The sequence below is a fragment of the Pan troglodytes genome, chromosome 1 (assembly GCF_028858775.2).
Source record: "Pan troglodytes isolate AG18354 chromosome 1, NHGRI_mPanTro3-v2.0_pri, whole genome shotgun sequence".
NCBI lineage: Eukaryota > Metazoa > Chordata > Mammalia > Primates > Hominidae > Pan > Pan troglodytes.
In genome coordinates, this window is record NC_072398.2 from 171682047 (window position 1) to 171706958 (window position 24912).

At 40.1% G+C, this 24912-nt stretch overlaps 1 protein-coding gene and 1 long non-coding RNA gene across 34 annotated transcripts in view; one reads left to right on the forward strand and one right to left on the reverse strand.

Annotated features, from left to right (window-relative positions):
* The window catches only part of FGGY (FGGY carbohydrate kinase domain containing), a 486570-nt gene extending 470661 nt beyond the window's left edge, over positions 1-15909 (reverse strand). For 6 of the 31 annotated variants that reach the window (XR_002938170.3, XM_054683502.2, XM_063801340.1 and 3 more), the window contains exon 1: positions 15539-15723. The gene's annotated coding sequence lies outside the window, so the exon portion shown is untranslated. Of the gene's footprint in view, positions 1-2495; positions 2700-2747; positions 2964-15538; positions 15732-15780 lie in introns of those variants that run through there. The other 25 variants (XM_063801387.1, XM_063801346.1, XM_054683507.2 and 22 more) reach the window with 21 other exon arrangements.
* A 6-nt stretch (positions 15910-15915) lies between these two features.
* On the forward strand, positions 15916-23287 carry LOC107966858 (uncharacterized). Of its 3 annotated transcripts, none has more exons than XR_008547684.2 (3): positions 15916-16223; positions 16665-17483; positions 21228-23287. It is a non-coding gene; the product is annotated as an uncharacterized LOC107966858 (long non-coding RNA). The 3 variants fall into 3 exon arrangements; XR_001706888.4 differs by having other exon boundaries at positions 15919-16722; positions 16828-17483; XR_001706886.4 differs by having other exon boundaries at positions 15932-17483.
* Positions 23288-24912: the final 1625 nt, after the last annotated feature.

Sequence of the window (24912 nt, forward strand, 5' to 3'; positions counted from 1 at the left end):
ATGAAAAAATCTGACTCATCAAATGACATCCCCAAACTCCACCAACAAACATCCCCTTAAAGAAATTAAACTTCAGATCTCCCATACCATCTTCCATAAAACCCTGCTTACACCCTCCCAAGGGTTCTGTTCAACCCTTGTGTTCCAATAAAGCACATTTACTTGTTTATAATGCCTTCTCCTGTTGACCTACCAAGCCATTCCCTTTACAGAGAAAAGGAGAGGAGAATCCACATTTATAACACCTACCAAAGTATATGTTGTTTCTCCCATCTACATGAGGAAACTGAAATGTTGAAAGAGTCAATATCCTGTTGATAGTCACAAAGCCCTTAGAGGGACAAAGCCATATTAAAGTTCAGGTTTGCCAGAAGCAATTGCAAAAAAATGCCAAAATTGACAGATGGGAACTAATTAAACTAAAGAGTTTCTGCAGAGCAAAAGAAACTATCAGCAGAGTGAACAGGCAACTTACAGAACGGGAGAAAATTTTTGCAATCTACCCATCTGACAAAGAACTAATATCCAGAATTTACAAGGAACTTAAACAAATTTGCAAGACAAAAAGAAACAACCCCATCAAAAAGTGGGCAAAGGATATAAACAGACACTTCTCAAAAGAAGACCATTTACGCAGCCAACAAATGTATTTTAAAAAGCTCAACATCACTGATCATTAGAGAAATGCAAATCAAAACCAAAACGAGATACTATCTCATGCCAGTCAGAATGGTGATTATTAAAAAGTCAAGAAACAATAGATGCTGGCAAGGCTATGGAGAAATAGGAATGCTTTTACACTGTTAGTGGGAATGCAAATTAGTTCAACCATTGTGGAAGAGTAGAAGGCAGTATGGCGATTCCTCAAGGATCTAGAACCAGAAATACCACTTGACCCAGCAATCCCATTATTGGGTATATACCCAAAGGAATATAAATCACTCTACTGTAAAGACACATGCACACATGTTTATTGCAGCACTGTTTACAATAGCAAAGTCATAGAACCAACCCAAATACTTATCAATGATAGACTGGATAAAGAAAATGTGGTACATATATACCATAGAATACTACACAGCCATAAAAAGGAATGAGATCATGTCCTTCACAGGGATATGAATGAAGCTGGAAGCCAACAACCTCAGCAAACTAACACAGGAACAGAAAACCAAACACCGCATGTTCTCACTCATAAGTGGGAGCTGAACAATGAGATCACATGGACACAGGGAGGGGAACAACACACACTAGGGCCTGTTGTGGGGTGGGGGGACGAGGGGAGGGAACTTAGAGGACCAGTCAATAGGTGCAGTAAATCACCATGGCACACGTATACCTATGTAACAAACCTGCAGGTTCTACACATGTATCCTGGAACTTATAGTAAAATATTGAAAAAAAAAGAATCTTTAGAAAAAAAAAAAAATTCAGGTTTGTTATCAGCTAGAGCTGAACTCTTTCTACCATCCCTGAAATGACTTGGCTTTCCACACTAACCAAGCTGCCTGTGTCCTGGGCACACACAGAATGAAGTTTCAAATCTGTTAATCCTGTGAAGCCTTCTCAGATGATCATTAGAAATGCCTTCTCCATGATCCAGTTAATACAGACTACCTGATGTCACGATAAATCCTACTGTGGGAAACATTAGATATTAACTGAAAATGCTCTGCTCCCTACCTTCCTCGTATGAGCACAATGTATTGTAATGTAGTAATAAGGGGAATTACTGGGTTGTGAAGGAGGAGAGGATTATTAATATATAAAATAGTCAAATATCTCTTAAAATTAAAAGACCCTAAAAAACTTTCTTCCTCTGCAGAGTTCTAGCAGCATTATGAGCAAGCCTTCTATGTGGCTTGTGGCTGAAGCACCATGCTCCTCTTTGGAGCAGTCTCCCTCCCAAGCAGGGGGCTCCATTTAAATAGGAACACACACTGAGGAGAGAAGGACGATGGAGAAAGGGTCCACCCGACAAGGGAATCAACAGAGTCAGTCCATCTTCTACAAACCCGACGGACACCCTGAGTTCTCTAAATGCAGACATTTAAATGTGATAGTTTCTTACTCCTGTGCCAGGACCCTGGAGACAGAAAGGGAGATAGTCGGGGGACAGGGGGAGTCATTTCCTAATTCTAAATGCAGAGTTATTTCATTTTAATCCCTAATATGCCAATTACAAAACTAGGCCCATAATGGGGAAATGATATGCAAATTTAATGATTTGTTCTTACATAGACTCCTCCTTTTGAAATGTGAATTCCTGACCTCTCTTTGAGTTCTGAATAATTTAAACATATACATATAGTTTCTCCCCTCACTGCTTTCTTCTTCAAGAGGTTGCTGTTGATTTGCTGACATAATTAACTATGAAATGATTTTCTACAGAACAAGACCTTCAAAGCAATGCTATTATCATTAGCATATTGGCCGAAATCCACAGTTTTTCCCAGAAAGTCACTCAAATTAAAACAACGAAAGAACTCACCAACCTTACTGACTGCTGTAAGATCTCGGCAAATTCAGGAGGAGCTGAGGACAATATCAGATAAAGCAACAAAATCCATTCTCCATGAGATCATGCAAAATTCCCCCCTCAGAGACAATGCCAAGCCACAGATGGGTTGAAGTCTTTGGCCCATTCTTATGTTTACCAGTTTATGAAGCCTGGTCTGGTAGCTTTTTTTTTTTTTTTCCTCACTCTGTCACCCATGCTGGAGTGCAGTAGTGCAATCTCCACTCACCGCAGCCTCTGCCTCTTGGGTTTCAAGCAATTCTCTTGCCTCAGACTCCCAAGTAGCTGGGATTAGAGGCACACACCACCACACCCAGTTAATTTGTTTTTGTATTTTTAGTAGAGACAGGGTTTTGCCATGTTGCTCAGAATGGTCTCGAATTCCTGGCCTTAAGTGATCTGCCCACCTTGGCCTCCCAAAGTGCTGGGAGGATTACAGGCAAGAGCCACCACGCTTGGCCCTGATCTGGTAGCTTTAAGGCCGAAGGTGAAAGGACTAAAGAATGAATTATTTGAAGATTAAACATTAGACTTGACCATTCCACAAACATGGCTCTGTCAAAAGTACCACGAACCAAAGTACAAGCTTAAACAGCACCAATGCTTCTTCTGCCCAAAATAAAGCCCAATATCTTTATTTGACCCACAAGGACCTCTAAGCTCAGGCCCCTGCCTGACTTTCTAACCTTAGCTCCCTGCCTCTCTCCCTAACCTCAACCTTCACACTTCAATGCTACAAAACTACTAGAAACTATTCAAAGGAAGGCTTGGTGCTTTTGTTCATACTGTTCCCTCTACCTGTAATGCAAAGAATACAAACTTATAGTTCATAGAAAAATAAATACATAGGAATCTTTCAACTCACAAATAGTGTAGGAATATAAATCAAAACAACACTAAGATATAATTTTACAACTAACAAACAGGAACTGGAAAATTTTGATAATACCCACTTGGCAAAAGTGTGGGGAAACAGGCTGTTTCATACACTTTTCATAGAAAAGTGATTCTATCTTTGATAGAATAATTTAGTACTATCTATCCATTTTTAAAATCAAGTCTTTTACCCAACAGTTTAACTTCTAAGAATTTATCTTCTAAGAATTTATGCACTGACTCACCAAAAAGATACAAAAAAAATCCACCACAACCTTTTTTTGTAAAGGCAAGAACATATCCACAAACACTCTAGAAGCAAATTAAATGATTATTAATAGGGGACTTCTAAAATTGATACATCAGTAGCTGTTGAATGAGAAAAAAAGAAAGCTGCTAATTATATATTATTAACTAAAAAAGCAAGTTCTTGGATGATACAGTATGACGCCATTTGTATTATTTTTTAATAAAGAATAGAGCAAAAGCTCTATTTTCTTCATGCAATACAGTGGTTCTCAAAGTTTTATTTTCTCAAATTTTAACAGGGCCATTCGTGGTCTCTAGAAGAGCAGCAGCATTAGTATCACCAGGGAACTTGGTAGAAATTCAAAGTCAGGCCCCCTTCCAGCTCCAGTGACTCAGAAACACTGGGGTGGGGTTCAGCAGTCTGTGCTTTAAAAAGGCCTCCAGGTGATTCCGATGGATGCTATGAGTTTGAGAACCACTGTATTGTATAAAGACCTATCATAAAAGATTTCAGGAAACACACACAAAACCTGCTTACTGCAATGACATCCAGCAAAAAGAAATATAGTGGAGGTTTGGAGGCCATTTACCTGTCCCTCTCTGTGCTGTTTGAATGTTCTTAATGAGCAGCTATTACAGTAATAGGAAGGAAGACCTTCTCTGTATTGAGTTGAACTGTGCTTAGTATAGCTCCTACCCTCTAGTCCTAATTTTTATCCCAAAGGATCATCCAAACAGCCTTTTTTACCCTTATACATGGGCTACCCTTTCAAATGTTTTAAGATGACTCTCATGACCTCCTGTTGGGTCTTCTTTTCTCCATGCTATACATTTTAAGTTCCTGTAACTTTCCTCCATGACATGGCTTTTTTTCTAAAATAAAAAGAGAAGCAGCAGCATTAAGAGGCACTGACCATATTTAACTAGAATGATCTTCAGTCACCCATGTTTCCACATGACACTGCATGGAGATGAGGTAAGCTGGGCTAGCTGCACACAGTAAGCACACAGGAAGTCTTCCTTCTCCCTCTCCCTTCCTGGAGACCCCCTGGATGCAACACATGCTGGGACACCTCACTGGCCCATCCAGCCCAGCATCCAATCTCTGACAAGGATAAGTTGTTCTTGATAGGAACAAATTATCTATAGTTTGTTCTAATTAACTAACATAAAAAATAATCTGCTCTTTAAGGGAGAAGGGAAAGGGAGCTGGGGCTTCTTCACAAACTGTCTTTGAAGGGGAACTTTGAGGTAATCCTTGTCAAATACACTATTCTTCCCTTAAGGGTTCACTAGAATTAGTGTTATCTGTGTTTTATCAATATGTACCTTCACATGAATCCAAATGCTTTTTAGACTTACTTATATTTTGAGCCAACCCTCATCTTACATCAATAAATTTCTTATGAACATTTACTCTGTGCAAGATGTGGTGCCAGTGACTTACTAGATGGCCTTGCTAATCTTTTCTGCAACTTTTAGATGGGAAACCAAGGTTCTGAGCAGTTAGGTCACCTGTCAGGGTCATAGAGTCAGTGAATAACAGAGAAGGATTTCAATCCTATGTTCTTTCTACTATGTCACATGACAATTTTTTAAAGATCTTAACAATAGCCTTATTCAAATGTCAAAGCTGCCACATAATTCTACAATCCCAATATTTGGTTAACTAGATTGAGTTTGATCTGTCTAAATCACTCTTGATTTTTTTTTTTTTTTTTTTTTTTTTTGAGACAGGGTCTCACTCTATCACCCAGGCTGGAGTGTAGTGATGCAATTATAGCCCATTGTGGCCTCGACCTCCTGGGCTCAAGCGATTCTCCCATAACAGCCTCACGAGTAGCTGGGACTACAGGCATGCACCATCATGACACAATAATTTTAGATTTTTTATAGAGATGGTGTTTTGCCATGTTGGCCAGGCTGGTCTCGAATTCCTGGGCTCAAGCTATCCTCCCACCTCGGCCTCCCAAAGTTCTGAGATTACAGACATGAGCCACTGTGCTTGGCCTCATTCTTCATTTTATAGACTTTGTCTTCTTCTCAATTTTCATCTTGCAATATCCAGTCAGCAACCGAGTCCTTTCTTAATCTCTCTCCCATGGCCTGTTTAGCAGAATCCAAGCTATTCAGCTCTCAGCATAATCTGCAATGGATTTCAGTATAGCTCAGCCCCAAATCTAGATGGTCAAGGGACTGGTAATATATTTAGCCTGAACAATTTTTATTTGATTTTCCTATCCTTCCTAAGTGCACTCTATACATATGTCACTGTATATTCCTCCCCAACTACATATCCATTCTCTACCTTCCCTCCCTGCTATCTGTCCTGGGGACAATAATCTGGATCTCCAAGACTCTCTAATCCTCTGTCTTCTAGTTGGGTTTGAGCAATGGAGAGCTCTAGCTGAAGCCTCAAAGGAAGGAGAAGACTAAGGTCAGGCCTCCTTTCCTGTAGAGTTGGCCTGGGCCAGCTGCTTCTCTTGGGCTAAAATAACAGATCCTCTCCAGGCAGGCTTCTCCACACGATTTCTCCTTTTGGGTTCTGGTAACCAGTCCTTCCCTCACCCCTTTGGGTCTAAGGATGTAACAGTCTTACTGTTACTAGACCCAGGCATTCAGGCTGCCCTCACTTACTCAATAGTTCTTTTATTGAAAATTATCCTAATTTAGGTATAGCTTATGTTTTTCCCTCTGATATACTTCCTTCACCATGCTCTTAGCACCTTGAAGTGGTAAAAGTTCCCCTTTATTATTGGTATCTGAGTACCTCAAAAATCCCCTCCTCACATCTTTAGATAGTCCCTTATTTATATTTTCCTCAAAAATTCTAGTTGAATGCTTCCAATTCCAGCCAAGATGCAGTGACAGGAACCATATTTACCTCCCTGCTTAAAACAATGGGGAAAAAAATAGAAAACAAAGATTCTCATGACATTGGACATCAGGCAACAGAGTAATCACACAGAGATGGGAAAAAATGAGATAAGGCCTTCAATGGCTCAAGTTTAATCCCTGGGATATGTCTGCAGACTGTGGCACAAAAAGGACTAACACAGGCCAAGCCCAGCAGTCTCCCTGAGTTGAGGAGACAGAGCTGAAAGTCTGTGGAGAACAAAAAGGCTAGAATCTTGGGCAAGAGAGGAGAGAGCTGCACAGAAGAAGAATGCCAGAGAATTGCAAAGGTACTCCCCAAGTATTCAGGAGAGTACTAATCATCCGTACTAATGCACCTATATGTGAAAACAATCTGAGGCAGAAGCACCAAAAAGGATTAGAGAGAACAAATCAGTGGGCTTCACATAAGGCCAGGAATAGTTCTATTCATAACAGCCAGAGTAGAAAGCCTCATAACTCAGAGGGAATTGGGTAGAGTATAAATTCTACCAAGCATTTAAACAATTAATAAAATTCTTCTTGAACTCTTATAAAAAATTAAAGAGGAAGGAATACTTCCACACTCATTTTATGAGGCCAGCATTACCATTACCATTAAACTAAAGCTAGACAAGGACATTATGAGAAAAGATAATTACGGGCCAATATCCACAATGAACACAGATGCAAAAATCCCCAATAAAATACTAGCAAACCAAATTCAACAGCACATTAAGAAGATCATTCACCATGATCAAGTAAGTAACTATCCTTGTAATGCAAGGATGGTTCAACATATGCAAATCAATAAATGTGGTACACTACATTCACAGAACAAAGGATAAAAATACTATCATCTCAAAAGATTCTGCAAAAGCATTTGACAAAATTCAACATACTTTCACAATAAAAACTATCACAAATTAGATATAGAAGGAATCCACCTCAACATTATACAGACTATATATGACAAGCCCAAAGCCAATATGATACTCAACATCAAAAAGCCGAAAGCTTTTCCTTTAAGATCAGGAACAAGAGAGAATGCCCACTCTTACCACTACTATTCAGCACAGTATTGGAAGTCCTAGCTAGAGCAATTACAAAAGAAAACTAAATGAAAGGCATCCAGATTGGAAAGGAAGGGATAACATTGTCTGTTTACAGATGACATGATGTTATATATAGAAAACCACCCAAAGACTCCAAAAAACTGTTAGAACTAATAAATTAAATCAATAAAGCTGTAGAATAAAAAATCAACATAACAAAAATCAGCCACATTTCTATTCACTAACAATGAACTACCCCAAAAAGAAATTAACAATCTCACTTAGAAGGGCATCAAAAAGGAAAAAGTACTTAGGAAAAAATTTACCAAGGAGGTGAAAGATTTGTATATTGAAAACTATAAACCGATGATGAAAGAAACTGAAGAAGACACAAATAAATGGAAACATATCCACGTTCACAGATTGGTAGAAATAATATTGCTAAAATAACCATACTACTCAAAGTGATCTGCAGATTCAAAGTAATTTCTATCAAAATACCAATGGCATTTAAAAAAAAAATAGAGAAAAACAATCCTAAAATTCATATGGAACCACAAAAAACTCCAAATAGCTAAAGCAATCTTGGGAAAGAACAAAGCTGGAGACATCACACTTCCCAATTTCAAATTATATTACAAAGCTATAATAATCATAACAATATGGTGCTGGAATAAAAAGAGACATATACACTAATGGAACCAATAGAAAACCCAGAAATAAACTACCCATATACAATCAACTACCCTTTGACAAAAGCAACAAAAATACACAATGGGGAAAAGGAAAATAAATGGTGTTGGAAAAACTGGATAGTCACATGCAAAAGAATGAAATTGAACCCTTATACTATACACAAAAATCAACTCAAAATGGATTACAGTTGTAAACATAAGACCTGAAACATTAAAACTCCTAGAAGAAAACAACAAAAAACTCCTCGACATTGGTCTTGGCTATGATTTTTTGGATATGACATCAAAAGCACGAGCAATAAAAGCAAAAATAAACAAGTGAGGCTACGTCAAAGTTTCTGCACAGCAAAGGAAACAATTGAGAAAATGAAAAAGCAACCTCTAAAAGAGAAAATATTTACAAATCATATATCCCAATAAGGGCTTAAAATCCAAAATATATTTTTAAAAATGTATACAACTCAAGTAACTTGATTTTTTTTAACGGGCAAAGAACTCGAATAGACATTTTCCCAAAGATGACATACAAATGCCTAATAGGTATATGAAAACATGCTCACCCATGACTAATCATCAGCAAAGTGTAAATCAAAAGCACAATGAGAAATCACTTCATACCTATTAGGATAGCTATTATCAAAAGTCAAAGAATAAGTATTGATGAGAATATGGAGAAAAGGGAACCATTGTACACTGTTGGTAGGAATGTAAATTGGTACAGCATTATGGCAAACAGTACAGAAGTTCCTCAAAATAATAAAAATAGAACTACCATATGATATAGTAATCTTACTTCTGGATATATATCCAAAAGAAATGAAATCACTACTTGGTGTAATAGCTGTACTCCCATGTTCATTGCAGCATTACTCACAATAACTAAGATATGAAAACAACCTTAATGTTCACAGATGGGTGAATGGATAATGAAAATGTCATACATATATACACAATGGAATATTATTCAGTCTTAAAGATTCCTGCCATTTGCCACAATACGGATGAACTTAAGAGTACAACATCCTACTGAAATAAGCCAAAAACAGAAAGACAAACACTGCATGATATTCCTTATATGAAGAATCTAAAAAAGTCCAACTCATTAAAGCAGAGAGGAGAATGGTGGTTACCAGGGATTGAGGAAATGGGGAAATGTTGGCCAAAGAATACAAACTTTCAGTTATTAGAAAAATTCTGGAGATCTAATGTACAACATAGTGATTACAGTTGATAATTTACTGTATAGTTAAAATGTGCTAAGAGAGTAAATCTTAAGTGTTCTCACCACACCAAGAAAGAGTACATGAGGTGATGGATATAATTAGCTTGATTGTGGTAATCATCTCACAATGTATATCAAATTGCATTGCACACCTTGAGCATGTACAATTTTTACTCATCAGTCATACTTCAATAAAGCTGGGGGAAAAAGGAAATAGATAACCTGAACAATCCTATATCTATGTAATCAAACGACTTTGTATTTAACCTCCTGCCCCCAAAACAACAACTCCAGGCCCTGATGGCTTCACTAGTGAATCCTACTAAACAGGGTTTTTTGGGTTTTTTTTTGGAATTGTGAATGGCTTTATTTTTTAAAACTTATTTAATAAGATTCAATTAAACTTTCAACAAACTGAATAAAGTTCAATTTTATTTAAATACTTTAGGTTTGCATTTTTTATATTAATAAATTATTTTTTTTCTAATCCTCTTTCCTCCTACCCCCTCAAGTAGATCTAACCCTCAAGTAGATCTCAGTGTCTGTTGTTCCCCTTTTTGTGTCCATTTGTTCTCATTGTTTAGCTCTCACTTATAAGTGAGAACATGCAGTATTTTTGGTTTTCTGTTTCTGTGTTAGCTGGCTCAGGATAATGTTCTCCAGCTTGCTCCATCCATGCTGCTGTAAAGGACATGATCATGTTCTTTTTTATGGCTGCATAGTATTCCATGGTGCATATGTACCACATTTTCTTTACCCAATCTACCATTGACCGGCATTTAGACTGATTCCATGTCTTTGCTATTGTGAATAGTGCTGCAATAACATTTAAGAAACAAAAATACCAATTCTACATAATCTCTTCCAGAAAAAATCAAAATGGAAGAAATACTTCCTAATTCATTCTACGAGGCCAGATTTACCGAGAGGTCAGGTATTTAGCTGATACAAGAAAACTATAGATCAATATCCATCATAAGGATGGATACAAAAATTCTTCAAACTTCAGCTAATAAAATTCAGCAATATAAAAAAAGGATAATATGCCCTGACCAATAGGGTTTATCTCAGGAACACAAGATTTAACATTGGAAAAAAAACTAATAAATGTAATTCACCACATTAAGAATCTTTTTTAAAAATATAAATGATCAGCTGGGCGCAGTGGCTCACGCCTGTAATCCCAACACTTTGGGAGGCTGAGGCAGGCAGATCACCTAAGGTCAGGAGATCAAGACCAGCCTGACCAACATGGAGAAACCCCATCTCTACTTAAAAAAAAAAAAAAGAAAAAAGAAAAATACAAAATCAGCCGGGTGTGGTGGTGCATGCCTGTAATCCCAGCTGTTCGGGAAGCTGAGGCAGGAGAATCGCTTGAACCTGGGAGATGGAGGTTGCAGTGAGCCGAGATCACGCCACTGCACTCCAGCCTGGGCAACAAGAGCGAAACTCCAACTCAAAAAAAAAAAAAAAAAAAAAAAAAAAAAAAAAGAGTGATCACAACATTTACAGGAAAAACAATAAAATTACAACTTCCATTATTCCTTTAAAAAATTCTCAGTAAAGTAGGAATACAATGAAACTTCCTAAACCTAATAAAGCATATCTACAAAAGATATACAACTAGCATCATGCATCATACTTAATAATGAAGAAATGAATGCATCTCCCTCAGATCAGGAAGAAGGCAAGATGTCAGCTCTCATCAGTTCTATGCAAAGCAATGGTTCTGGCTAGTGGAATACAGCAAGAAAAATAAAAGGCAATCTCATCGGAAAGGAAGTAAAACTATCTTTATTTACAGATGACAGGATCACCTAAATAGAAAATCTGATGGCATCTACAAAAAAGCTCTTAGAAATAATAAGCACATGAGCAAGATTTCAGGATACACAATCAATATACCAGTAACAAGAAAACAACTGGAAATTAAATTTTTAAAATACATAAAATTTTAATATCATTTACAATATCATCAAAAAATAGGAAATACCTACAGATAATCCAACAAAGATGTGTAAGACCTATATATTGAGAGCTACAAAACATTGCCTAGAGAAATAAGGAAGACTTAAATAAATGAACAGATATACTATGTCCACGGGTCAGAAGACTTGGTATTTCAGATGTCAATTCTCCCCCCAAATTAATGTATACATTCAATACAATTCCAGTTAAAATCTAAATAGGCCTTATTTTGAGATGGACAAAGTGATTATAAAATTCATATGGAAATAGAACCTAGAATAATCAAAACAAATTTTAAAAAGAACAAAATTAAAGGACTTATACTACCTGATTTCAGTACTTATTACAAAGCTGTATTTATAAGACTATGTGGTGTTCGCATTAAAATAGACAAGAGATCAACTGAACAAAATAAAACACAAAATTGGGCCAATGTATACATGGTAAATTGATTTTTGAACAAAGGTGCAAAGGCAATTCAATGAAGATAGGCTTTTCAGCAAACCGTGCTGGAACTGGATAGCCATATGCAAAAAAAAAACCTGATTCCATATTTCATGTCCTATACAAAAATTACCTTAAAATGATCACAGATTTAATATAAAACCAAAAATGACAAAACTTCTTTTAAAAATAGGAGGAATATTTGAGACCTTAGGTTAAGCAAAGATATCTTAGATAAAACACAAAAAGCATGATCCATTATAATTCAGATTGGTAACATTTATTTAACCAAATTATAAATTAGACTTCATCAAAATTAAGAACTGCTTTCAAAAGACACTGTTGAGACAAGCATCAAAATAAGAGAAAATATCTGCAAGTTACACGTGATAACTTATGATAAGAATAAAGAATTCTCAAAGCTCAATAAAAAGAAAATAAAAGGCTCATTTTTTAAAATGGACGAAAGATTTAATACATACTTTACCTTAGAGGGTATACAAAGAGGAATTAAAAAGGGCACAAGCAATCTTTGGGGTTATTAGGTATGTTATTTTGATGGTCATGATGGTTTTCATAGACATATGCATATAACAAAACTTCTCCAATTAGACACTCTCAATACGTAGTTTATCGGATGTCAGTTATTCCTCACTAAAGCTGCTACAAAATAGCCCACTCAAGAACACCTACTGATGACTACATTCCTTCTTATCCCTACATTCAGTCAGTAATTAATTTCCATTAGATATGAGCTCTAAATTTCTCTTCAAAGAATCAATATGTCAGTATGTTCAATTCTTTTCTACTTTTAAACTTAACGTCCTCATAAAGCAAGCTTTTTCGATCACCTGCTCCACCCAGACTCACTGACTCATTCCGATTACCTGCTCATTCTCCACCCTGACTCATTCCGATTTCCTGCTCTGCCATAACCATTTTTCCCGCCAAACCACTCACACCGTCACTCTCTTTAAATTAGCCAATTGGAATTAGTTTAGCCTGCGCAGTCTAACCCTAGCCAATAGGGGAACGACACAGCAACAGGGGCCACGTGCGTCAGGAATAAGACCCCCCCCCCCCGCCCCGCCTTGTCTAGGTGTGCGCTCACCATTGCTCCAACTGTGAGGGCGCACCCTTCTATAGAAGTAAATGGCCTTGCTGAGAAGAAAAAAAGAAAATTTGATATTCAAGTGCTATTTCTTTTGTGGCACTGAAACTTTATAACATTCCTAACCATTCTATTTTCCTAATCTCTCTCCATTCCCATAACTATTACCCTACCACGTCTCTCACCTATATTACTACAATTACCTCTCTCCGGGTTTCGCCAATCCAATTCATTCTCCAAACTGCAGCCAGAATTAATTTTCTATAACATAAACCTGAGAGTATGTATCACTGTTTGCCCTGGAGATATATTTCAAACTCCCCTAAGATGATTCACCAGACCCTTCCTGACCTGGCCTTCACCCTCCCCAGCCTCCTGTCAGGTGATTTTTTCCAACTTAGCCTTTCCTGCACAGCCATCCTAATCAACCATGTGCCATGCTTGTGTAGTTCTGCACATGCTGTTCCCGGTTCATATAATCCCTCGCTCTTTCTCCAGCCCACTCATACTTAGGCTTTGGAACTCAGCTCCAGTATTCCCTTCTGGGAAGTCCTCCCCAAATGGCTTCCCCAGGTTGAGCCATTTGCCCTTCTCTCAACTCCTGGGAGTCTTCGGCATACCTTTTCAATGTACTCATCTCACTATCACATAATCTCCCTCATCAAAGTGGATTGAAGCAAACTGGATGAAAGCTTGAAAGCAGAGACCAAGTCTTACTCATCTGCACTTTCCCAGAGACTACCACAGTTCTGGGCCCAAAGTATGTGGACAAGATGAGTGAACAAATGAATACATGAAGAACTGATTTGGATGATCTCTGACACCACCTGGGTTGATTCTATGTCCCTCCATTATAAAAAAGGTGGGCGGGTGAGAAGGTAAGTGATCTCTGTAGCACGTTCTGGTAAAATAATCATTTCAAATCCCCCTGGGGGTGGAGGTAGGGTGTTCCACTCTGGCTAGGAGATTAAGGGCAAGATTCATTACCTCAAATTGTTTTAAAAACCAGCTGGTAATTGACTGTGATTTAAACTATTTAAATCAATAAGTGAAAGGTTAGGTAAAGGGAACTATTTAAACTAATAAGTGAAAGGTTAGGAAAAGGGAACCAAATTCCAGGAAAAGCCAAGGCCCACAACAAAAACTAACACAGCCTGGAAGGCCCAGCCTCCTCCCAGTAAACTTATTAATTTTATCCAGAAAGACATGGCTCTCCACCCTCTGGGGTTATGCCCTTCTCCCAGCACACATGTTTTGACTTCCAAATCCAGCCAGGCAGGCTCCCAACCTCCCTCCCCCTCAAAATTGATCTCCAGGCCCAGCTGACCCCCTGTGATCTGTTCCCCCAATCATCCTTAATAACAGTGCTCTGGGCCTCCCACTAGGAGGTCCTCCAAGAGCCAGGCCAGTGGCCATCAGGTCAAGAGCCAAGCATGAGGGCCCCATTAACAGGAGACTCCCAGAAGACCAAGCGGCAGTCATCTGGCTGGAAAATCCAGCAAGCAAGTTAAAAAGGAAAAAAATCAGGACATACACGTGGTGGATCATAGAAAAAAAAGAGGAAAAGCAAGCAAAAACTATACAAAGCAAAACTCTACCATTTAAATAACAGCCACAAAATAAAAGACTTTCCCTTCTTTCATTCTGATTTACAAGTCAAAAGAATAAGCACCTCACCCCTCCTGGTCTCATACTTTAAAATTTAACCTAAGGATTAACTGCTTTTCAGACTTTGGTCATGTCATGACTGACTCTTCAGGGAAGAAATTTGTGTTAAGACACAGAAGTGCTTTAGTGGAAAACAGCCCATGATGAGGGAAATTCACCATTTTGCACCTTGTCAATTTTTTTTTTTTTTTTCTGAGACGCTCTGTCCCCCAGGCTGGAGTGCAGTGGCGCGATCTCAGCTCACTGCAAGCTCCGCCTCCTGGGTTCACGCTATTCTCCTGCCTCAGCCTCCCGAGAAGCTGGGACTGCAGGCGCCCGCCACCACGCCCGCCTAATTTTTTGTATTTTTAGTAGAGACGGGGGTTTCACCGTGTTAGCCTGGATGGTCTCGATCTCCTGACCTCGTGATCCACCCGCCTTGGCCTCCCAAAGTGCTGGGATTACAGGCGTGAGCCACCGCGCCCGGCCCCTTGTCAATCTTTAAATAAAAAGGAAACGGCTAAAAATGAAAAGATACCCCTAGGCCTTTCTACTCAGGATAACTGTAACCAAACAGCATTATCTCATCTAAACTCAGCTGTGCCTCAAACATTATCACAAGTGCTGGAAGCGTTTAAATCTACAAGCAACACTAGCCTAAAAATGCCTTCGGTAGCCAGACGTGAATTAAAGGCTCCTCAAATGCCAGGAAAATGTCCTACAAGGGTAAGGGGAGGAGAGAAAGAGTACTGAATACATATAAGTGGGCACTGATCGGAGAGGAAGCAGCACGGGTTCCAGACACCTAACAGGCAGCCTTGGGGATGCAGTCAAGGCCGACCCTTCCCTTCCCTTCCCTTAAGTGGCCGGACGCCTCACCCAGAAGAGGACACAGGGGACTCAACAACGTCTCGGGAACAACGGCCCGGCGGGTGTGAGACTAAGCGGCCAGGAGGAGGAAGGGGAGGAGGAGGCAGGGGAGGAGGAGGCAACGACTGCGGGAAAGGGGAAGGAAGGGCCGGGCCGGGTTGGAGAAGCCTCTTTCTGGGCGTGCGCGCTAAGAGCCTGCGCACCAGCAAAAGCCCCAGCGCCCACGTGGGACTGAGAGGAGGGTCACTTACAGTACTTGTCCAATCTGAAATTACATTTTAGCTAGACGGATTCTGCACGTAGCCGCGCCGAACCCCACGGCGCCTGAGCAGGGCGGTCCCGGGGCGGCTACAGCCCCGCCTCGCGCGCGATCCCGCCCCCGCCGGCGCGGCCCCTGTAAAGCGCGGCCCCTGTAAAGCGCGGCCTGATTGGCCCTTTGAACCGGGCGTGGGATTGGCCGTCGCCTGCCCACCCCGCGGCTGCAGCGTTCCCTGGGGCCTAGCCAACCGCGGGCAGGGCTGGGCAAGGCGGGAGGAGCGCGGACCCAAGATCGGCTACGCTGCGTCTGCTCAGGCTGCGAGTTCCCGGCTCTGGGGACTCACCTTGCGGAGCTTACCCAGGCGGACTGTCCGCAGCCCCGGATGGGTGTGTGTGTCAGACCGTTTACTAAACACCAGGACTGTTGTAGGCGGCTGTAAGAAATAAGAATATTGCATGGTTACAATTCTTGAATGCTTACCTTGTGTCTTGTTCCTTACTCTACAGAAATTTTCTAATCCCGTGGCGAACCCCCGTACTTCAACGTATGACATTCTGTAAATCTACAAAACAGATGGGTCCCTGCCTTTGAGAAGTTTTTACAATTTAGTGGGTACTGGACACGGACCTAATTTATTTCTCACATGCCTTCCCTTTCTAATAAGCTGCATGTTATGTATCCCTATTCTACAGATGTGGGGAATCCGAAATTTTTCGCTTTTACTGGGACACACAGCTAGCAAGCAACTAAAGCGAGAATTCCAACCTGAGCTCCAATCCGAACTATTTTCATAAATGGCAGGATCCCAGGCTGAGGGAGTTCGAGGTTTGGGAGACAGTTTAGCAGTCGCTGAGTCCAAACATGTTGTTTTCCTAGAAAAGAAAACTGAGATCCAGGAAAGGGAAGTGATTTTCCAAAGACACACCTGTGAAAGGTAATAATTTCACTGAACTGATCTTAAGTGGCAGGTGCACTAAGATTGTCTGCTATCTTCACAACAACCCCGAAGTAAATAAGTGTTCTTATCTTGGCCTTACAGGTGAGGAGAACAGCCCAGTGAGGCTGAGGCCACACAATTAGCCCCAGTCTTTGCACTACAACTCTACCAGGGATCCTGGTTTGGCTCATTTTCTTTCTTCTGCACCATGATTGTTCACCTTTTCATTACCAGCAACATACCCAAAGACCTAGCTATAGACTCGTTGGAATCTGTTACTTAGCAGCTGTGTGAATCAAGTGTTCAATAGGAATAATAAGATGTATTCATCTTACCTTTTCAGAACATTATGAAGAACAAATGTGGTAAGACATATGAAAATGCTTTGTAAAGTGTTAGATGCTTAATACACAGAAGACATTGCTTCCAGATCTGTTTCAACGTACCCCAAGAATGGAATAAGTGGAATATGCTGGTTTCATGCACTGTGGCAAGGGGGTCTCATCTTGGCTAGACTTGAATAAGTGGATTTGTTGCCTGGCCTCTGTGGATGGCTCTTTCTCTGGGCTTTTGTGTATTTGATTTTTTATTTGTTCCAGCAGCCATGTTGAACCATGAAAGGACCTCAGGAATGAAACCCACACACAGCAAAGCAGCAAAGTGAAAGAAGCGTGGATTCCTAATGCAGGAGGCACTGAACCAATCAATACCCACTGCCCTCCAGACCTCCACATGAAAGAAAAAAACTGCTGTCCTGTGTAAGACACTTTTATTTTGTGTTTCTATTGTATGAGGTCAAACCTAATAACAGATATATTACACTCTAACAGATACATTACATTGTATAGTAGAATTCTCAGACAGCAACCTTATAAGGTGATAGATGCAGAAACAGGCCCAAAGAGTAAAAATAATTTGTTCAGAGTTTTCCAGCCAAGTGGCGAAGGTGAGATTCTTACCTGGGTTTGTCTGAAACCAATTTTCACTATCTTTTTCAGTTATGATACACTGCCTATTACAAATGAATGAATCCTTTTTTTTTTTCCATTTACTTCCATTTGATTCATTTATTCCAGGGAGTGACACACTTTTTCTGTAAAGGACCGATAGTAAATATTTTAGACTTTGTGAGCAATACACTCTCTGTTGCAACTACTCAACTTTGTAATGTAAAAGCAGCCATAGACAATAGTAAATGAGTAGGTATGACTATGTTTCAATAAAACTTTACTTACACAAGCAGGCAATGGACAATGTGGCCCATGAGCCTTAGTTTGCCAACTCCTAATGAAATGGGAAAAGTTCCCTTGTCCCCTTCACAGGGCGTGCGATGTGGGTGTGACTCACTTCTTCAGTCCCCACTGCACAAACCTCTAGGGAAGCATACAGACAGGTAGGCTGTGGAGATCTGACCCCACGGCAGTGTCTAGGGGTGACTGTTTACAGCCAAAGCCCCAGTGGGCACATGTAGCAGGGTGCTCTTTTAGTTTAGCCGTCCGTGGGTGGCTTGTGTTAGCCAGCTCAATTAAACCCCTGCCTTATTGCAAGGACAGAGGGCTTTCTGTATCTCGGGGTTCTTGCCTTGGTGTACCAGAAGAATTGGATCACACGTGGGCTTGGAGAATGATTGCAAGGTTTTATGGAGTGAAAGTAGCTCTCAGCAGGTGGAGGAGCCAAAAGGGAGATGGTTTTCCCCTGGTGTCGGGCCGCTTGGCGGCCCAGGCTCTCCTCCCACTGCCCCAGCCAAACTCCATGTCATTCTGCCAGTTGGTGGCCTGCTGGCGTAAGTGTGTTCTCTCAACGTCCAGCTGCCCGCGTGTTCCTCCGCTGATGTGCTCCTCTCGACGTCCAGCCACCTGTTTGTCTACCTGCTAGGGTCTCATGGTTTTTATAGCACAGGATGGGGGTGTGGCAGGCCAGGGTTGTCTTGGGAAATGCAATATTTGGGCAGGAAAACAAAATTATGCCTGTCCTCACCTAGGTCCTTGGGCACACATACGCATGTCCCTGCCCCCTTCCCTATCATTTAAAGGGACACACCCTTCACTTCCCAGCACTTCTGTATCACTAATATATTGTATTCTGATGTTCCATCACAAAAGTGCATAGAGGACGTTTTATAGAAGGTCCCCCACCTTCTGTGACATTGTGAAATTGCAAGCATGCTCATACTGCTGTCCAACATAAGGGCTAATGACAGTGTGGTTCAGAAGATCCCTAAACTGACGGCCATGAGTTCATATCTGCCATTGCTATGATTTGAATGTGTCCCCAAGAAAGCATGTATTGGAAACTTAATCCCCAATGCAACAGTGTTGGGAGGTGAGGCCTAATGAGAGGTGGTTAGGCCATGCAGGCTTCACCCTCATGAATGGATTAATACCATTGTCACAGGAATTAGTTCATTATAAAAGGGCAAGTTTGATTTCCCAACCCCCCTTTCTCACCCTCTCACCTTCTGCCATGGGATGACACAGGAAGAAGACACTCCCCAGATGCCAGCAACTTGATATTGGACTTCCTGCCTTTAGAACTGTGAGAAATAATTTTTTTTTCTTTATAAGTTACCCAGCCTCTGGCATTCTGTTATAGCAGCACAGAACAGACTAAGACAGCCACTGAAACCAGATCTATGTCCCGGACCACCCTCATTTGCCTCAATTTCTCTCTATATATAATAAGAACAAATAATGCAAATGCTATCTATACTTCCCCGTGACTACAGGGAGACTAAGGGATGAAATATATAATCACACTTTGAAAATATATAAATGTTATCCAACCATACATCCATTGTTTCACATCAGGCTGGGCCACATAGCTTCCTCTGTACCCTTTAGTTTCCTGCCCTTATCCCTATCACAGGCCGTATATCAAATGCCTAGTAATTATCAGTGCATCTATGTATTCCCTATTCTCCTCCCCAACAATACATAAAAGGTTATTGCATTGCATTGAATTATAAGACTTGATTACTGGAAAGTCTAGACATCACTCAGGGTCATTGTGGGGCAGCATGGGGATTATGCAGTGTCATTATCCACTAAGCACACTGGAGGTCACACCAGTGAAGTAGCACGTCAGATGTAAGCAAGACAGAGCTGGGTTGTGAAACTCTGGAACCAGCTGAGCTGAAAGTTTGTATAATTTCCTTCCTGCTCAGAGATGGTTCCATATAGTAGACAGAGAGGAGACATGGTGCTTCTCTGGTAAGCTATGGAGGCCCTGTAATGCTCTAACTGCATTCCATGAAAGCTTTTCCTGCATTAGCAACCTGCCCATTACCAGAGAAAAGAGATATTTTCCCTAAGATTCTTAGAATCATAGCACAGAAATAGATCTTATTATTCATTTATTCATTCCTACATTTATGTATTCATTCATTCAACAAAGATTTATTGAGTACTGTTCTAGGCATTAAAGAGATAGTGTTTGAGATGAACAGATATCTTCCTTGTCCTCATGGAACTTACAGTCAGGAAACACATTAAAGAAATAAACACACAAATATGTAGTTGATTCAAGTGCAAGTAGAAAGGAAAACAGAAAACTGTAAGAGAGGGAAGCTGATTTTGATTGAAGTTTAATTTAGAGTGGGGATTTTGAAGAGGCAGATAACATTATACACATTGTTTCTGGTCTCAACAACTCTATGAAGTGCCTATTATCACAACTATTGTACAGATAGGGAAACCGAGGTTTATGGAAATTGGGTGACTGGGCTAGGGAAGCACTATTAGTAAGTTTGGAGCAGGTTGTGCTCTCTCTGGTACTCCGTGCTGCATAACGGAAACCCGGAAGGTGAAAATTTTCCCACTTCCCACCTTTGCACATACCATGCCTACTTCCACCTAAAATGCCTCTCCCTTCATTCTTATTGGATTCATATTCTGCCATCAGTATCTAGTTGAGGATGTACCTCCTCTGTAAAGTTCCTCTTTCTATCTCAATAAATCTCTTTTCTTGTAGGATTCCTGCAACAATCATCAAATATTACTTACATGGCCTTGAACCTAGGATAGCTTGTCAAGTTAATTCTCTTTTTCACATGCTTGCCCTGATGCTCTTACTCAGAGGCCTACAGACAGTACAATGCCATTAGAACCAGACAGACTTGGGCCTTCTCCTAGTTCTACAGATTGTTTGATGGATGAGCTGAAGAAAGTTTCTTAATCTCTCTGAACCTTAGATTCTCCTTGGAGAATGATTATATCTTACAAAATACCTTTAAGCATTTGTCACAGTACTCAACAGACAGATAATGTTTGATACCCCTTCATCTTCTAACCAATTCCATTTTCTAGATTGGAAGCCTCTGGAGGGCAAAAACCTGGAATTCTACTTCACAATCTCAGCAGCTAGCATTGTGCTCTATAATAGCAGTGATTAATACCTGGTATATAATTATGGTGATGACAGCCCTTACCTGCCTACTGCATCTCTCATTACTAATAAGATTTGTTTTCTCCTATCTTTCTTCCTTTCTTTCTTTCACCATTTAGATTCCTTTAAGCCTCTCTGAAACTTGACCCTCTGGCAGGAACAGGTGCCATTACATACAGACACTCTCTCTCTTCCAAATTCACCCTGTCATATCAAAGGGAAAACTGAAGTGGTCCACTGTAGACCTGGCAGATGATCACAAACAGGAAACCAGCAATCAGAAGTGCCTACTGAGCTCCCGACCCTGACCATCACCTACAGCTACATTTTACAGATACAAAATCATTGTTTGTTCAACTTTCATATCAAAGGATGCTATTAGTTCATTTCCAAAGGTGGGAAAATGTTTCAACTTACTTTATTACTTGTCTGCTACTTACTATTTTCCCTCCGTTTGCCTGCCTGACTTCTTTTAACTCTTCACTCAACAAATATCTACTGACTACTGAGCACTTGCCAAGTGCTAGGCCAGAGCTGGATGCTGTACTACGGGCAGATGAAGTGCTATGGGCATCCAGAGGTGGAAGAAGAGGGTATAGCAAAAGGGGAGAAAAGGCTGCAACAATATTCACTGAGCCCTGTGCTCCCAGGTCATCACATAGACTATGTCATTATTCCTCCTAACCACCCACATGAGTAAATAGGGGCTATTACTGAAGAAACAGAGGCTTACAAAGGTTGAGCAACTTGCCCAAGGTCATCTATCACAAGACACTACAAGTCAGACTGCTGAAGAGGGAGTTTCTGCTGAGAAGCTGAAGTGGGCAGCTCATATGGGATGTGAAGGCTTCAAAGGAATCTAAGTCCTAATGATCCCTCTAGAGCCAACATGCAGCACCAGTTTTCTCTTCCACATTTGAACTGCTCATCCACTTCCGGCTCCAAGACCTCACTCTCCATCTAAACTAGTCCCACACCATCCATATCTTTCTCCACTAACACCACCCAATCACAACCCCACAGCCTCTTAGTCATGAGTCATTTTTTAAAAACTGCAAACCATGTAATGAGCCATGGCAATATGCAACCCTAAACCTCAACACGTGTTTTCCACAACAAGGCCACAGGTGGCAGAAGCGAGCCTAAGGCCGTAGGACACTAAGGCAGGACTCTCTGGCTTGAGCTTTCCAAAAAGGGAGATGAGAGAAGGTCTACCTGCGGGAAGGCATGCTGAAGGCCTGAGGCTGAGTCAAAGAAGGAGCCCCCTGGAGGCTCTGCAGTTCCTGGACTTCAGGTAGAGGAACTCTGCCATGAACGCCTCTGGAATCGTGTCACTTTGGGACAATTAGAGAATATCAGTTTTCAGACTGAGTTCTATGGGAAGGTGCCTGCACAACAAAGGAGAGACGGAATGGACTTCAGGTCTTCCAAAATACCCCTCATGTTCACCAAGTTGCCCTCTGCTCTAAGATACCAGATGAGGGGGCCAGTGGGGACTGAAACCCAGTCCCCAGTCTGCTGGCCAATCCCTTTGCCTGTGAGGCTGCTCTGTCCTACCAGAGAGGGCACTTTTCATAATTTGCACCAAGTACAGAATAGGATAGTGTAGCTTTACCCTTCTCCCTACCATCTACCACAGACACATCAACACATGCACACATACAGCCACACAAATATACCTACAGGCATACACATACAACACAGGCACATACATGTTTGCACAAAGTCACATGTAGACACAAACACAGAGCACACAGACACAAACACAGGCACAAACCCATACTTACACTACACACACACACAAACACACACAGACACACAAATGCAAATTAAGCCACAATGTAGCACATAGAGATATAGACACAGATGCAAATACAGTCACATAGAGATATAGACACACACTTATACACACATATATGTAAATATACACACAGTCTCATTCACTTTATACCACACATGTATAAACATACACAATTGTATGTAGACACACATACACATAGGTACTCAGACCACATAGATACATATGTACACACATACAAATATATGCACATACACAGATATATATATACACACATGCATCTTTAACCAGAACAACTTTACTTTTGTCAGTTTTATATGACAGAGTCTTTAAAAAAAGATTTCATCTGGCTTGTGTTCTACTATTAAAAGAGAAAATGAATTTGCTTGTTTCAAGGATTCATGTTTCTTTCATTAATCAGATACTTGATGACAATATATAGAAATAAAATGACAGTGAGGAGTATGCTCGGACATAATAGTAGCAGGTCTTTCCATGATCTGAACATTATAATTAGTTTTGTTTTAAATTTATATCATGATTTAAAAGTTTATGATTTTTAACAGTGCTACATAATGTATGAAGCCAGGACTCCTGTTTTATTGATCACACACTCTGAGATAATTACAAATATTGCTTTCCACCCCATCTCCTTCAGCTCCAAAAAATCCTCTGGAGATTTGGAGAATTAGATGTTAATTAGGGGAAGGATTACATTATTAGGAAGTATAGTAGGCAGGACTTTTTGAGTTGCAAGAAATAAAAATATAACTCAAATTTGCTTAAACAAATACATAAACCAAAAAGCTTTGATTTATATAACTGAGCATTTCAAAGGGAAGTGAAATTCAGGAAAGGCTGAATCCAGGGATTCCAATTATGTCTTCAAGGATCATTTTTTCTCCATTTTCCATCTCTTAACTTCTGTGTTGACTTCATACTCAAGTAGGATTATTTGGGTGAAAGCAAAGATGGCAAGCAATTGCTTTACCATCACAATGTCCTTCTAAATCTTGGTAGTAGGAGGGTGATGATACCTCTACACTCATATTTCTTACAAGAGTGCAGAGCAAGGCTTCAATTGGCCTAGTTTGGATCAAGTGCCCACACTTAACGATGGGTTGGAATGAGATAAGCCTTATCTTAACCAGAAGGACTGAATGGTGAGGGGAGATAATTCCCTAAAAAGATACTAGGCAAAAAAAAAGGAAACATATTTCCTCCTCTCCTACTCCCAACAAACTTAATACTACACTTATGGGCCATCTATAAGTCAGGCTCTATGCTGGGGCTAAGGGCACAAGAAAAAAATATTCACACTCATTCACTATAGGAGCCCACAGACTAGTGATGTAAGCAAATTGTACAAGACAGAAAGAAACAACCAGAAAATAAAAGTTCACTAATATAAACTTTATCAAAGACACTGATAATAAAATAAATAGGTAAGCCAGAGTGGGAAGAAATATTCACAAAACATATATCTGCCAATGATGTTAATCCAAAACGTATAAATAATGTCTATAATTCAGTAATAAAAAGACAAACATCCAATTATAAAAATGGGCAAAAGGTTTGAACAAACACTTCACAAAAGAAAATACATGAATGACCAATAAACCCATGGAAAACTTTTCAATATCATTACTTATCAGAGAAATGCAAATAAAAACCACAGTGAGATATCACTACACAATGTCTAGAATGGCTAAAATTAAAGAGACTGACAACAACGAATACAGGAAAAAATGTGGAGTAACAACTTCTTATGTATTGCTGGTACATTTAAGTCTTTAATCCATTTGAGTTTACTTTTGTATATGATATAAGATAGGGGTCTAGTTTCATTCTTCTACATGTGGATATCCAGTTTACTCAAAATCATTTATTGAAGAGGGTGTTCTTTCCCCAGTGAATGTTCTTGGTGCCTTTGTTGAAAATCAGTTGGCTGTAAATACATGAATTTATTTCTGGGCTCTCTATTTTGTTCCATTGGTCTATGTGTC